Source organism: Rutidosis leptorrhynchoides, chromosome 3 (assembly GCF_046630445.1).
Source record: "Rutidosis leptorrhynchoides isolate AG116_Rl617_1_P2 chromosome 3, CSIRO_AGI_Rlap_v1, whole genome shotgun sequence".
Classification (NCBI taxonomy): Eukaryota; Viridiplantae; Streptophyta; class Magnoliopsida; order Asterales; family Asteraceae; genus Rutidosis; species Rutidosis leptorrhynchoides.
Genome location: NC_092335.1, coordinates 357,170,001 through 357,186,007, shown reverse-complemented (window position 1 = coordinate 357,186,007; position 16,007 = coordinate 357,170,001).

Genomic DNA, 16,007 nt, shown 5'->3' with positions numbered 1-16,007 from the left:
CATTTAAATCGAAGTACTAAAGCATTCCAAATTCCAGAATAGGATTTGTTAGGCCCATAGATCTATCTTTAGGATTCGCGTCAATTAGGGGTCATTTCCCTAATTCATAGGTTACCAGACTTGAAGGGGCGATATTCGGTTTAATAATCGAACCATACAATGTAGTTTTAAGTACTTGTGTCTATTTCGTAAAATAGTTTTAAAAGCAGCGCATGTATTCTCAGTCCCAAAAATATATATTCCAAAAGCATGTAAAAAAAGGGAGCAAGTAAAACTCACAATACTGTATTTTGTAGTAAAAATACATATGACGGCATTGAACATGTGTAGGGTTGACCTCGGATTCAAGAACCTATATCAATTGTATATTTATTAATACATATAATCGTAATCGAGCAAGTTTATATATATTATTATTAATAGTATACTTGTTATATTTTATGTTATTTAGATAAATTTAATATATTTAGTTTATATGTTTTATATAATTATTACTTATCATTAATAATAAAAACCATATATTAAAGTTTAGTATATATTTATATATTAGTTGATATAGCTCAACTAATATATTTTTAGTAATAAAAGTATAGCGTAATGTATTTTTATATAAAAGTATCTATTTATGATAATATTGATAGTTTTAGTGATTACAAAATAATAATTTTATAATAATGATAATAAGTTTAATAATAATAATACTAATGATTATATTAATAATAATAATGATAATATTTATAATACTACTTATGTTACTAATAAAAATATTCTTATTTATAACTATTATCTTAATAACAATAATGATAAATAATATCTGCATGAGAAAATTTATAATAATAAATACATTAGTAATGAATAATAATAATAATAATAATAATAATAATAATAATAATAATAATAATAATAATAATAATAATAATAATAATAATAATAATAATAATAATAATAATAATAATGGTTTTAATACTTATAACTATGATAATAATAATAATAATAAGTGTTATACTACTAATAATAACAATAAGATCAATAACAATAATAATAATCATAGTAATAACATTAGTAATAATAACCACATAAATGATCATCAAAATAATAATAATAATAATACTTATAACTATATTAATAATACTAATTATAATACTTTTAATAATTATAATACTAGTAATATTAATAATATCTAATAATAACAATATTAACAACAATAATAATAATAATAATAATAATAATAATAATAATAATAATAATAATAATAACAATAATGAAAATGATAATAATAATAATAATAATAATAATAATAATAATAATATTAATAATAATAATAATAATAATAATAATAATAGTAATAATAATAATAATAATAATAATAATAATAATAATAATAATAGTAATAATAATAATAATAATAATAATAATATTAATAATAATAATTTTGGTATTAAAATCTACCTTTGAAGCCCTTATTAAAAAAATATGCACCAAATAAGGATTGAACCCGAGACCTCTCGAAACCCGACACCCCTTATAACCATTCAATCCAATCTGTCTTTCTGAAATTTTATTACCCCGGTATATATATATATATATATATATATATATATATATATATATATATATATATATATATATATATATATATATATTCCTGCTTCTATTTCTTCTTCTTCATTCCATTTCAAAATCGATCAGAGGTCCAGATAGTTTAACAAAGAATTACTTATTAAGTTTTTAGGATTTACACTTGACACAGAAAACGACTATTGATTGATGAAATAAATTAAAACAAAAAAAAAAAATGTAAGAACTGTAACTGGTTGATAAAACACGACATGAACTCCAAATCGATTTCGCATTTTTAGTACGTTTTAGACCCAGATTCCCGAACGAAATAAGTTTTAATTTGTTTCTGGAAACTTTATGGACCTTCAATTTAACTCAAAACACAACAAGGAACTTGAATTTTTATGAAGAACAATGGTTTGACTTTTGGATTTATAACTTTGACTTACAAATTAAAACTCGATATGATGATTTGAACCTTGATATTTTGCAGTTAGTTTGAGAAAAGGATTCCTAACAAAACTGCATCATTACATTTTAAAATTAAATTAGAATTCAAGGTTTTTGACAAATAAGTTCAAGAACAGAGAAACCAACGGGGTTTCTTATATTCTTTAGTTTTTAAATCGACAATTGCAGCTGTATATTGTGGAATTAATGTTGAAACGAAGACTAGAATGATTTTGATGCCAATACATAGTCATTGCTTGTTTTATATCAAAAGTATACGACAGGAGGAATTATCAGAAAAAAGAAATCAAATAAAAATTAAATAAGATTGTGACTAGCAACTGATTTCGTTTGCATTCCAATATGTTTTGGACGTAATCAAAGTCAGTAGTACAATTATATACAGTTTAAGGAAGCCATTGGTGGAATATAGGTGTATATCACATATCTTTATCATGAATCAATTATCTATATATAAATAACTACATATAATTATAATATAATATTAATAATAATTAATAATTAATAATTAACATGTGTATAATATTAAGAAACTGCTTTATGAATGAATCAACCCAAAATAGTGATATCACAGTAAAGCCATCGACTTTTTTTTATCATAATCTGTAGATATTTTTAATTTATGGAATATTATATCGCGGTCCGTAATTAATCAGTGGCAAAAAAATGCTCAAAAAAATTCCAAATTTTTACATTAACTATATTTATTTATTTTGGTCATTATGATATGAAATTCGGTCATTAACTATTAAATAAAAATTACATTAATTATTTACTCCCAACCCCAAGTAAAATATAAAAAGTTTTAAATTTCAACAAATAGTTCTTAAATACATTTTTAATAAGTCTATAATTTGTAAAACTCATTTTCGAATCACAGTTTATTTTAAAATAATATAAGTTTGAATATAACTTACTTATTATCAATCAAATGACAATTGAGAGTTACCGTCGTTTATTAAATGACTTCGAAATCACAAAATATATATTCTATATACTTTATTTATATATATATATATATATACTCATTAAATAATAATTATTTTTATTTTTCAACATTGATTATAACAATTACAATTTATAATATTTCTTTTTATAATATACATATATATTTATATATATATATATATATATATATATATATATTTAAATATATGCATATCTATATATTGTATATTAAATTAATAATATTAAATATGTTGATATTATTTAATATATTTATTTCCAATAATTAAATCATATATTATTTCAAATAATATTTCAAATAAAATTATATATATCTATTTACAAATTAGTTGTTCGTGAATCGTTCGAGAGTAGTCAAAGGTCAAATGATTTCATGTAAACTGTTCCAAAAACTTTGAGATTCAACTAAACAGAATTTGCTTATCTTATCGGAAATTCTATAAAGATTAAGTTTAAATTTGGTCGGAATTTCCCGGGTCGTCACAGTACCTACCCGTTAAAGAAATTTCGTCCCGAAATTTGATCGAGGTCGTCATGGCTAACCATAAATTTTTTTTCCTGACGAATATGAGTTGATAAATAGAATTTTTATCATTATTGATTAATATGGATAAAACAATTCGATTATTTGAAGCGTACGAGTGAAGCTATCACAAAATAGTGAACTGGGGAAAATAAGATTCTTCTCAACTTTTGACGTAATCAGTGTTGAATTTAGAAAATAAGGTGCGTCTTAACTTTTGACGTTGTCTTGGTTGAATTCCGAAATTCAAGGGATTTAAAGAAAATATTCGAAATCTAAAAGATTTGATTCTTCGGCGGATAAGGAAATTAGAATCCTCTTTAATTCAATGCAGTAATCTGCTTCGATTTCTATGGTTGATATTTCACTATAAATTCACCTCCCTTCTTTTCATTATTTCCACAACTCCCATCCTCTTTACCTTCTTCCTCTTGCCTTTAAGTACAGTAGGTAATGGTCCAGAATTCGTAGGTATGAAATTTCGAATGAACATGACTAATGTTCTAAGAAATTGTAATAACATGATCTTGATTGATTAAATTACCAGAAGTTACGGGAAAAGATAGAACTATTAAGAAAATGTGTTCTTGATTTGTTTAGAGATTAGATAAAATGTAAGAGTCGTGTAACATGGCACATGATGATGTTATGGTCTGTGAATCATCACGTTTCATTAGAAACTCAACATGACTTACTGTAATATAATCACGTTGATCAAGTGTCATTATATTATACTAATTCATGCATCAATTTCTTTACATTTCTCCATAATTCATTCATAAATTAAACTTAGAATTTACAGAAGTTTTCAATATAATGAAACACAAGAAGCACGAAGAGATATATAATTTAGGACGAGAATATTTATGAAAATATCCTCAGAAATATAGAAGATATTTATGATGATATTTTAGAATTTCCAAGTTCGAAGGCTGATGAAGAAAAATTTTTCGCAAGATTTTAACATGACTTCGGAGCAAGATATTCTCTAAAGTTTTCATCGAATCCAGAATTACATGGATTCTTTGAATATAAGGTTTGGTCCTTGTATTTGTCCTTGGTCTCCTTCATGGTTATCTCAATCTGTTTATGTGTACCAAATTTTCTATCGAGCGTTCCCAACATTCCATTCTTTATTATCAAACTTTTGGCCGTTTAGACCATCTTCGATTTTGCTGTTTCCTCTGCATTTAATGCTACCATATCTGAATAATCGGTTATCAATCTGTGGTGGTTTCAAGAGAATTGTATTTTTAGATGATTAAAAGCTGATGGTAATATGGTGGAATATAAAAGGTTCCCTGGTAACGATGATGAAAGGCAAACTTATATATCAAGGTTATAATAAGACTAATCTGAATGAAAAGTCGAAGTTGACTTGCTGGAGCTGTGACAAAATTAGCTACTTTGGAAAGGGATTGCAAAGTTATTTTCGGTAACAACAACGCCAAAGGAGCTAGCACAGATACGTGTTAGATGTTTACTCAGGTTCTGAGGGTTTTTTTTTAGGTGCATAACTATATACATCAATCTTTTCTTCCGTAGATGAAGTGCGGTTGACTCATCCTCTCGATTGAGGTGTTTTCAAGAATTATGAAAGGTTTGAATCGCAGATTGTAATCGTCAAGATATAAATGAGGTTTAAGATGAAATCAAGTGGCAAACTTGAAGAATGGTTTAGTTTCATATGTTATAATCAATATTTTAATTCATTTTAATTGTCCAATGTTGGCAGTCCACAGTTAGCAGTCCACAATTAGTAATCCAATAATTCATATATAGCTTAATATATAATATTCGAATTAATCAATAAGTATTCGTGACCCATTGTATACATGTCTCAGACTCGATCAGAACTCAAAGTATATATATTATTGTAGAATCAACCTCAACCCTGTATAGCTAACTCGAACATTACTGCATATAGAGTGTCTATGGTTATTCCAAATAATATATATAAATGCGTCGATATGATATGTCAAAACCTTGTATACGTGTCCCGATATTTAAAGTGCGTAAAATAAATAACAGAAATTAAATGACAATAAATAAAATTTCGAGAATTTAAATTGCGATAATTAAATTGCGATAAATAAATGTATTAAGGAATTAACAGTTAGCTAGGAACAGTTAGCTAGGACTTTGTTAGCGTGGATTCTTAAAAGAATTTCTCATAGTTAATTTGTTTGTTTCTAACAAATTTTATTTTGTCCAATGTTTTCTTCATTATGCCACTTGTTGGATTCTGATAAGTCAACATCCAAATATGAAATTGAATGAAAATGGTTATTCTGTGGTGAACGAATACATGTATCAGTGGATGTAAGTAGGATAGTAAATGACTGTTGAATCAGATTCGAAGAATGTACAGTGTAACTTATTAATGTGAAATCTAAATATTCCTCGGGTATTACCTACCCGTTAAAATATTTTCACCATTAACAGTTTGTACAAAAGAATTTTTAATTACAATCCTTATGAAAACATATATACATGTATATTTTCTTCAGATGTAATCATGGATTAAATGAGTTAATATAATATTAATCTCATTTGATTTACCGTTAGAACTAGAATACATAATCTCTAAAACATTAGAGATTACATAATCATCATGAAGAACGAAGATGTAGAACGTCATGTAGAACGATGATTATACTCGAGGTACAGATTGTGATGTTGAGGCGTGTGTTGTTGTGGTTTGTGTTGTTGCTGGTGGTACAATTGATGCAGTTGATGTTGCTGAAGCTGGTACATTTTGCACCATATTTTCCAAGGCTACAACTCGGGCGCGAAACTCATTGACTTTATTACTCCGAGATGATTGTCGGTAGGAACGAGCGAATGAATAAGGTTTTAAATCTGACTTGTGATATAGTCGTGGCGAGATATAAGGGAAATGAGAGTGAAAATGGTGTTTCGGATTGTTTCGCCGGTGAATGCTTCAGGTTCTTCACCCAGAGGACAATATGGTGGATGAAGGGGATCGTTTCTTCTTGTCTTCAATGATTAAGTAAACTACAAACCCATCAGATAAATTGGGGATGGATGATTGGTTGATTTATTTTGGTGACACTGCTTTCGGAGCTTATGTGAAACTCCATATCGGAATAGCTGTCGAAATCCGAGTAATTCAAACTGGTTGAGGGATTCATCTCGTACGATCAGGTGAGGGATTTTTGATAAGAAATAGATTATAGGATGTAGATTAGTACCCTGCAATACATAATTTACATATACATATATAATACTAAAATCCCATAAGTTACGAAGGAATCTAAGTAATCTGTCAGGCAAAGGTAACAATAACAGATACGCTAAGATATGAATTAGCAAATACGCTAAGATGTGAATTTTTATCTATACACTATTCATGCAATCAATGCAGTAAGATGTGTCTAGACTAAGAATGATAAGCAGGTAATTTCCTAATAATGATAAGTAGGTAATTTTCGACAAGAAATGATAAGCAAAACTTTTTGTTATGCAGACACGGTAGATGTCCAGACTCACTAATGCATCTAAACAACTATCAGTTAGACACACTAATGCAAGACCTGGTTCGCTAAGACTACCGCTCTGATACCAACTTTCATGACCCGTCCCAATCCATCTGGACGAATACATTACATTTGGTTACATCGCGAGGTACTTGACCTCTATATGATACATTTTACAAATATTGCTTTCGTTTTTAAAAGACAAACTTTCATTTCATCGAAAGTTGACGGCATGCATACCATTTCATAATATATCCAACTATAATTGACTTAATAATAATCTTGATGAACTCAACGACTCGAATGCAACGTCTTTTGAAATATGTCATCAATGACTCCAAGTAATATTTCTAAAATGAGCAAATGCACAGCGAAAGATTTCTTTTGTACCTGAGAATAAACATGCTTTAAAGTATCAACCAAAAGGTTGGTGAGTTCATTAGTTTATCATAATCGATCATTTCCATAATTTTAATAGACCACAAGATTCTCATTTTTCATAAATAACCTTACACTCGCAAGTGTATAAAAATCCATTCGTATTATGAATACCTGGTAACCGACATTAACATAATGCATATAGAATATCCTCGCATACTCGCAAGTATGCCATAATATTGGCAATCGCAATCACCATTTAAATCGAAGTACTAAAGCATTCCAAATTCCAGAATGGGGTTTGTTAGGCCCAAAGATCTATCTTTAGGATTCGCGTCAATTAGGGGCCATTTCCCTAATTCTTAGGTTACCAGACTTGAAGGGGCGATATTCGGTTTAATAATCGAACCATACAATGTAGTTTTAAGTACTTGTGTCTATTTCGTAAAATAGTTATAAAAGCAGCGCATGCATTCTCAGTCCCAAAAATATATATTGCAAAAGCATGTAAAAAAGGGAGCAAGTAAAACTCACAATACTGAATTTTGTAGTAAAAATACATATGACGGCATTGAACATGTGTAGGGTTGACCTCGGATTCAAGAACCTATATCAATTGTATATTTATTAATACATATAATCGTAATCGAGCAAGTTTATATATATTATTATTAATAGTATACTTGTTATATTTTATGTTATTTAGATAAATTTAATATATTTAGTTTATATGTTTTATATAATTATTACTTATCATTAATAATAAAAACCATATATTAAAGTTTAGTATATATTTATATATTAGTTGATATAGCTCAACTAATATATTTTTAGTAATAAAAGTATAGCGTAATGTATTTTTATATAAAAATATCTATTTATGATAATATTGATAGTTTTAGTGATTACAAAATAATAATTTTATAATAATGATAATAAGTTTAATAATAATAATACTAATGATTATATTAATAATAATAATGATAATATTTATAATACTACTTATGTTACTAATAAAAATATTCTTATTTATAACTATTATCTTAATAACAATAATGATAAATAATATCTGCATGAGAAAATTTATAATAATAAATACATTAGTAATGTTAATAATAATAATAATAATAATAATAATAATAATAATAATAATAATAATAATAATAATAATGGTTTTAATACTTATAACTATGATAATAATAATAATAATAATAAGTGTTATACTACTAATAATAACAATAAGATCAATAACAATAATAATAATCATAGTAATAACATTAGTAATAATAACCACATAAATGATAATCAAAATAATAATAATACTTATAACTATATTAACAATACTAATTATAATACTCTTAATAATTATAATACTAGTAATATTAATAATATCTAATAATAACAATATTAACAATAATAATAATAATAATAATAATAATAATAATAATAATAATAATAATAATAATAATAATAATAATAATAACGATAATGAAAATGATAATAATAATAATAATAATAATAATAATAATAATAATAATAATAATAATAATAATAATAATAATTTTGGTATTAAAATCTACCTTTGAAGCCCTTTTTAAAAAAAATATGCACCAAACAAGGATTGAACCCGAGACCTCTCGAAACCTGACACCCCTTATAGCCATTCAATCCAATCTGTTTTTCTAAAATTTTATTACCCCGGTATATATATATATATATATATATATATATATATATATATATATATATATATATATATATATATATATATATATATATATATATATATATATATATATGTATGTTTATTCCTGCTTCTATTTCTTCTTCTTCATTCCAGTTCAAAATCGATAAGAGGTCCAGATAGTTTAACAAAGAATTACTTATTAAGTTTTTAGGATTTACACTTGATACAGAAAACGACTAATGATTGATGAAATAAATTAAAACAAAAAAAAATGTAAGAACTGTAACTAGTTGATAAAACACGACATGAACTCCAAATCAATTTCGGATTTTTAGTACGTTTTAGACCCAGATTCCTGAACGAAATAAGTTTTAATTTGTTTCTGGAAACTTTATGGACCTTCAATATAACTTAAAACACAACAAGGAACTTGAATTTTTTTGAAGAACAATGGTTTGACTTTTGGATTTATAACTTTGACTTACAAATTAGAACTCGATAGGATGATTAGAACCTTGATATTTTGCAGTTAGTTTGAGAAAAGGATTCCTAACAAAACTGCATCATTACATTTTAAAATTAAATTAGAATTCAAGGTTTTTGACCAATAAGTTCAAGAACAGAGAAACCAACGAGGTTTCTTATATTCTTTAGTTTTTAAATCGACAATTGCAGCTGTATATTTTGGAATTGATGTTGAAACGAAGACTGGAATGATTTTGATGCCAATACATAGTCATTGCTTATTTTATATCAATTCAATAGGATCGAACAAATCCTTACAGCTGAGGAGGTCTTCCATCCGAGTTTTCCCTTCCCGATAGTTGGAAAACGCTGGTAGTAACACTCAGCAACTCAGCCCTGAAAAAGTATACGACAGGAGGAATTATCAAAAAAAAAGAAATCAAATAAAAATTAAATAAGATTGTGACTAGCAACTGATTTCGTTTGCATTCCAATCTGTTTTGGACGTAATCAAAGTCAGTAGTACAATTATATACAGTTTGAGGAAGCCATTGGTGGAATATAGGTATATATCCCATATCTTTATCATGAATCAATTATCTATATATAAATAACTACATATAATTATAATATAATATTAATAATAATTAATAATTAATAATTATCATGTGTATAATATTAAGAAACTGCTTTATGAATGAATCAACCCAAAATAGTGATATCACAGTAAAGCCATCGGCTTTTTTTGTCATAATCTGTAGATATTTTTAATTTATGGAATATTATATCGCGGTCCGTAATTAATCAGTGGTGAAAAAAAAATGCTCAAAAAAATCCCAAATTTTTACATTAACTATATTTATTTATTTTGGTCATTATGATATGAAATTCGGTCATTAACTATTAAATAAAAATTACATTAATTATTCACTCCCAACCGCAAGTAAAATATAAAAAGTTTTAAATTTCAACAAATAGTTCCTAAATACATTTTTAATACGTCAATAATTTGTAAAACTCATTTTTGAATCACAGTTTATTTTAAAATAATATAAGTTTGATTATAACTTACTTATTATCGATCAAATGACAATTGAGAGTTGCCGTCATTTATTAAATAACTTCGAAATCACAAAATATATATATTATATACTTTATTTATATATATATACGCATTAAATAATAATTATTATATATTATTTTTATTTTTCAACATTGATTATAACATTTAAAATTTATAATATTTCTTTTTATAATATATATATATATATATATATATATATATATATATATATATATATATATATATATATATATATATATATATATATATATATATTTAATTATATGCATATCTATATATTGTATATTAAATTAATAATATTAAATATGTTGATTTTATTTAATATATTTATTTCCAACAATTAAATCATATATTATTTCAAATAATATTTCAAATAAAATTATATATATCTATTTACAAATTAGTTGTTCGTGAATCGATCGGGAGTAGTCAAAGGTCAAATGATTTCATGTAAACTGTTCCAAAAACTTTGAGATTCAACTAAACAGACTTTGCTTATCGTATCGGAAATTCTATAAAGATTAAGTTTAAATTTGGTCGGAATTTCCCGGGTCGTCACAGTTTGTTTAGAAGGGGGAAAGTACTTGGTTAGAAACTTTGTAGCCATCTCCCTTCATGAAGTAATGGAATCGTTTTCCAATCCTTAAAACCACGTATGCACATGATGAGTGAGAGAGTAGGGGAACAAGTATAGCCGGAATATATCCTGACTTACTCCTTGTTGTTTATAGGAGTTCGATAGAGAGATGCATTTATGAAGGTGAGAGTTGGGGTCGTCATCCACTAATCCATGAAATTGACAGCTATTTTGGATGAGATGTACAAGATGATGCTTTAACTCGAATGATTGTCCTTGTATCTCTGGATATCTGATTGGCCCTCCTCGACATTTAATCGAGGGTTTGATGTTTTCGACAAGGGTAACACGAAGTGCCATACAAGCTCTAAGTCTTTTCGCCTTGCGTGCAGTGAATAATATTAATTCTGGATAAGGTACGAATATCAGCGGTCCTGGTCTGGATCGAGTTTGGGTCATAAACTAGGTATGCCTAATTAGTTATATTTATTAGGAATCCTAAGGGATTTTATTAATCTAAAAGGTCTACTAAAACAAAAGTTTTGGTTCTTACTACTGTTTCCCTGATACGTCAATAATAAACTTTTGCACGAACTATTCAACAAACTGAGTGGCAAGATCGATGATGGAGAGGCAGGATCCTTTTGGTTCCAATATAATTGAAGACTGTTCGGAAAATCAAACAACCAAGCCCGTGTATAATTGTATTTCTTAGATACCACTTTAAAAGCTCGTTAAATAAGTTTGATATGAAATACTATCAACTCGTATCAGTTCCCAGGCAGCGGCATAAAAAATCCCTCCCCTTATGATGTGTCCGGAACAGACGGTTCGGTATCGCGGTGGTGTCGTTAGGTCACCGCCCGCCAGTCCGGTCTCGTCACGAGAGGAGTTCTGGTTTAAAATTTATAATATGTGGGGCCTAAATCTACTACTCCTACATAAGGATGAGTAAGGGAAGTATGACCTAGGGTCGTTCGTTTAAGGAAGACAACATAATTGAACCTATTGTAATAATAAACACTTTTAGACCTATATTTTCTTATGAGTAGTGTTGGGTAAGTTTTGATTTTTCTATTTTCTAAGGTAGATAAATAAAGGAAAGCGATAAAGATAAAATTTGGAATTCAAATAAGGTTAAAAGCAAGTGCATGTTATGATTAGTTACTTAGCTTAATTATGTAGAGCGTCGGCTCCTGAATAGGTGATAACCTTAAACTCGTTATACTGGTCCTACCCCTGTCAGAGTACTGACATGTCACTGGGAAATACACTTTAGGCTTGAAGATTCTGAATAGACAGCAATGTCGCATACCTCCGACGACCGAGAAACATGCACTACATGTAAACACCGACAGCTCATCAATAGGAGCGACCCGGTAGGGTGAATTATTAACGATCCTTAAGGTCTAAACTTTCTTAAGTATAAGCAAAGATAGAATGGATCGCTGATCCACGAGACATGATGTGTTTCTGATGTTTTTAGCCAATATCAGGGGTAAAAATGTAACTTTTTAGCCAATATCAATCTCCCTGTTTTTATGTTTTTTTGAACAGATTAGAGTTTTAAATCTACATATTTGAAACACTTATAAACATCAATAAACATCAATAAATATACATATTACAAATATAAACACTTGTAAATATATATATTAGAGTTTTAATATAATAAACCCTAGCCGCTCCGTCATGTTCACAAGCTAATCGGTGATTCCTTCCGGTATCATTTTTTTCTCAGTGTTTTTTCATTCTAAAATCAATTTAATCATCTCTGTGGCTGTCTGATTCCATTGGGATGGGAGGCCCAAAGAAAAAGAATGATAAGGTTACAAATACTGTGCTAGGGTTTTGAGGAATAGAAAAGTTGGTGTTGAATCGTCTGAATCTCAAAAGGAAGATGATGATGTGAAAAATAAGTCTAGTGACTCTGATCTAGATCGTAATTTTGTGCAAGGAGAGAGTAAGGAGGCTAAAGTTACCCAGTCTTCTGATGCAATTAATAAGAAGGTTGATGATGATCATGTAAGTGTCCACAATGAGGATTCTGATGATTATGATGGGTATACGAAACAAGCAAACAATAAGGATGAAACATCCCAAGAAACACAGATTGAAACTCCTGTTACAAATATTCCATCAATCTCATATGTTAAGGCGGTTGCTCGTTCATTGAAAGAAAAGGCTATCAATTTCAGGTTCATTGAGCAGGACCAACCTCAGGATGATTCTATTGATGTGTTGCTTCCAGCCGAGTCTGTTCAAGGAGTTACTAAGAGGTATATGAACACTTTGTATGGTTATTTTCTGGGACGTAGAGTGGCATTTCCGGTTATCCAGAACTATGCTATGAATACATGGAATAAGTATGGGGTAGAGAAAGTTATGATGAATGCAAAAGGCTTCTTTTTCTCTAAGTTTTCTTCTAAAGAAGGTAAGTTAAATGTTATGAAAACTGGTCCCTTGATGACTAGAACAATGCCGATTATTTTGAATGTGTGGTCATCCAATGTTTCGCTTACAAAAGAAGATTTAACCAAAGTGCCAGTTTGGGTTGAATTGCATGATGTCCCTTTAACCGGGTTCACTAAAACGGGGCTAAGTATTATGGCCTCAAAAATTGGTAGACCAATGATGCTTGATTCGTATAAAAGTACTATGTGTTTAGAGTCATGGGGTCGACCAAACTTTGCTCGGGCTATGATTGAAGTATCAGTAGATAAGGAGTTACGAGATAGTATTAAAGTGGGTACACCAAATGAAAATGGTACTAATACCACGGATGTTGTTACAATCGAATACGAATGGAAACCACCTCATTGTACCTGTTGCAAAGTCTGTAATGACCCGAATTTTTCAACTTATATTTTTGTGCTCTATACTTTCATGCATCTGCGTATACGTGCGTACTGAGCTAGTTTATGCTCTGCAATCTTTATTTATGATTAATTACTTTCGTTAATATCTTACAACGTGTTAATAAGTGTTTAATCACTTAACTTGATCCTCGAATGCTTTTACGACCGTTAGTGTCACTTGTCGTTTGAAACGAGCTATGTACTTGGTACACGTTTAACTTTGATCAAAATTGGAATATTATGACTACTTGAAACTAATTGTTATTTTCTAGTGACAATTACTTAGCTTATTGGTTTCTTAATTACGCTTAGTAATTTAGTAATGCACACTAGTTAGTCTTATGGACTTTTTACCTTAATGGATTAGACCCACCCTACTCTAGTTAATGGACCATTAAATTAGCCCAACTTTAATGGATTTATGACCCATTAAGATGTAGGACAAAAACCCATTAAGATGAGCCAACATACTAGCATTTTTGTTAGCCATTACTACACATGTTGCATGGGATCCCAACAACAAGCACCACCTTTAGACCACCACCATGCAAAAAGTAAAAAAGTTGTCCCCTTGTCCCCTCCCATAACCTACAGCCACCTAGCACCACCACCACTATAAATACAAGCTTATTTCTTCCATTTCACAAGTTATCTCATTCTCATTTTACACACACTTGCTCTCTAATTTTCTCTCTAGTATTTCTCACACTAAAATTGTAAGTTCTTAAAATTTTCTTCTTCTTCTTCTTCTCTTCATAATCACGACATCATCATCATCTTAAGATCAAGCTTTTTAGCTTTTTGATCTTGTTATATCTTGTAGATTCAAACTTTGATTTGAATCCTTCAAGAACATGAAAGATTCAAGCTTTCTAGCTTTGGATCTTCATTACATTGAGGGATCTAAGCTTTATAGCTTAAGATCACTTTGTTTTTGTTAAAAGATCAAAACTTGTGTTTATGATCTTCATGAAACTTGAAGATCTAGCTTTTTACTTTAAAGATCTTCAAGAACATAAAAGATTCAAGCTTTTTAGCTTTGAATCTTCATTACTTTGATGGATCTAAGCTTTATAGCTTAAGATCACTTTGTTTTTGTTAAAAGATCAAAACTTGTGTTCCTGAACTTCTTGAAACTTGAAGATCTAGCTTTTTTGCTTTAAAGATCTTTAAGAACATAAAAGATTCAAGCTTTCTAGCTTTGAAATCTCATAATTATTGTTAAGGGATCCAAGCTTTCTAGCTTAGGGTTTCATTACTTTGTTTGATCTAAGTTATGTGGCTTAAGGTCTTGCTTGATTTGAATCAAAGTTTGTAGCTTTAATCTTGAATAGAACTTGTATTTATGTTAAGACTAAGAACATGATGTAACCTTGGTTCATCATCCTTCTAAAACTTTTAAGTGAGTTGTATTTCTTCTTAGTATTGACATTGTGTGTTGATGGTTGAGACTTGGTCAAAGTAATGCTAAAACATCAAGAGTTGTACACTTGAGGCTTATACGCATCAAGGATGAGAATAGTGATGAGCATCAAACACCAAGAAACCCACCAGAGCACTTGTTTTCTAATTTCCGGGGTCTGATCAGACTCCTGAGGCTTCTGTAAAGTTGATTTCCAGATAGTTCGGTTCGATTAGATGACTTTTCGTTTAAGACTCGCCTAAATCCGATATACGGTTTCGGATTTATAGCCTTCCGAAAATCACTACACCTTTGTAACGACGTGCTGAAAATTCTGACCTACTCGCGCTGGAACCATCGTCACGGTCAAACGACATTGAGTTAGGATCTGAAAATTTTACAGCGGTAAGAGGAGTCACATACAGAGCCTTGGCCACTGACCACACGTATTTTCAGTTTATATAGAGGTTGTAGTAGCTGTCCGAAGTCAGCCATTTGTTTCGATCTCGATTCTTGTTGAAAACTTACCTTATCCT